Source organism: Cebus imitator, unplaced genomic scaffold, assembly GCF_001604975.1.
Source record: "Cebus imitator isolate Cc_AM_T3 unplaced genomic scaffold, Cebus_imitator-1.0 Scaffold2254, whole genome shotgun sequence".
Taxonomy (NCBI): domain Eukaryota; kingdom Metazoa; phylum Chordata; class Mammalia; order Primates; family Cebidae; genus Cebus; species Cebus imitator.
In genome coordinates, this window is record NW_016109569.1 from 1 (window position 1) to 2,188 (window position 2,188).

General features: G+C 46.9%; 1 pseudogene; it reads right to left on the minus strand.

Moving 5' to 3' along the window:
• Positions 1–343: 343 nt before the first annotated feature.
• LOC108299136 lies at positions 344–1,775 on the minus strand (annotated as a pseudogene).
• Positions 1,776–2,188: the final 413 nt, after the last annotated feature.

Genomic DNA, 2,188 nt, shown 5'->3' on the forward strand with positions numbered 1-2,188 from the left:
TCCATGTTGTTTGTCACCATATTTCCTTCTTCTTTGAGGCCAAATAGTATTCTATTTATGTATATACCACATTTTTTTTTTTTTTTGGCATATCACTCTTTTATTACACTGATCTGGAGAAAAGATTTAGTACAGTTATGCTCAAAGGAACACTGGACCCATGTGGCAGAGCCAAGCAACTAGAACATGATTCAGAAATCAGTGAGACACTTGGACAGGACCAAGAGGTATTTCACTGCCACAAAACAAGGTGGGGAGGGATTCGGAAACACACAGCAGGAAGCACTCCTACCCCTCAGAGGTCAAGGAGCTGATCCCATATTGGTATGAGGAATGGTTTATATTCTGATGACCATATGTGGTACTATTTCAGCCACCACAAGAAACCCTAAAAGGGTTATTGTTTTGTACTATTTATATATACTATACTTTCTTTTTTTATATAAAAGTAAATGTAACACCTAAACTAAATTCAGGATTTATCCCAACCTTCTAGAGCCAGCTTCTCTGGGGTCAGGGAGGAAACAGTTGTCACATCACCATGCAGGTTACATTCATCTGCCACTGGAATGACTAGAACCCCCAGGCAGTGGCCTGACTGCAGACAAGCAGAGGACTGGCTCCTGGGGGTAGACAGGCTCTCATGCTTCTCTTCATTGGTCATGACTTAGTGTGTTCCTCCCTTCAAGTCCTTAGTAAACAAAGCACTTGCAAAAGCCTGTCACTACCTTTCAACTCTCTTGTATAAGGAGAGCCTTTCTACAGCTTGGACTCAGAACCTGTGTCCTAGAAGTGCAATTCTGACTAGAATGTTTGAAGGGAGTGGGTACAGGAGACAAAATGGCTAAAATGAAAATGGGAGCCACCAGTCCCCATCTGCAGCTACAACTCAAGATGTCTACAGATGTGGTCAGTGTGACATGTGCAGGAGGGAGGGGTAGAGGGATGCAGCAGGCAGGGAGTATGCTCCTGGGGCCAGCAGCCTGCCCACTGGCCTTTACTTCTTGGCTTTCCCATGGGCAGCCACAGCTTCCATGGCTTTACGCATGGCCTCTTCATCCCCAGGAACTGCATGGACTTGATGGGTTTCAAATTCTTGTCCAATTCATAGACAATGAAAATACCAGTCGGCAAGTTCAGCTACATGATAGCCTCTTCAGAGGAGACCCTCCAGATGCTTGACTGCCCCGGAGGCTGTTGCCATGGGCTGCAGTCAGTACCCGTTTCCCCTCCTTGATCTGGGGAACTATTTCTTCATTCCAGAAGGGCAGAGCTCTAGCAATCGTGTCCTTCAGACTCTCACAGGAGGGTAACTGATCTTCTGTGAGGTCTGCATACCTGCTATTCTTACTGATGTTGCTGTAGAAAGGTTGGTCGGGCGCCATCGGGGGTGGTGGGACATCATAGGAGCGCCTCCATATCTTCACCTGGGCCTCACCATGCTTTGCAGCAGTTTCTGCTTCATTGAGACCAGTTAGACTCCCATAGTGCCGCTCATTGAGGCACCAAGTCCTCACTACTGGCAGCCACATCTGACCAATGGCATCTAGCACTGTTCAGAGTGTCTGGATCGCTCTTTTCTGCACTGAGGTGAAGCAGATGTCAAACTCATAGTCAGCATCTTGCAGTGCCTGCCCGCCACGCTTCGCCTCCTCGTGGCCCACCAGGCTCAGATCGGCATTGTACCAGCCACTGAAGCGGTTCTCCAAGTTCCACATGCTGTCACCGTGCCGGATCAGCACCAATTTGTAGGTGGCCATGGCTGCAGGATTGGGATGTGGCACCGACTGGGGTTCGCCACCACATTTTGTTTATCCATTCATCTGTTAATGGATATTTAGGTTATTTCCACATCTTGGCTATTATGATATCTATTCATTCTTAAGATGTTCTCTGTATTGAAATGTCCTTACCTACATTTCTCCATGGTTAACATCCTTCAAGGACCAGAGCAGATTTTGTTTGTTGTTTTTTGTTTATGGTTGTGGTGATAGTGGTGGTGGTTGTTAGAGACAGTGTCTGATCCTGTTTTCCAGGCTGTGGTGCAATGGTGTGATTGTGGCTCACTGCTAACCGTGACCTCAGATGCCTGGACTCGAGTGATCCCTCTCATCTCAGCTTTCTGAGTAGCTGAGACTACAGGCACACACTACCACACTTGGCTAATTTTTCTGTTTTTTGTAATAGC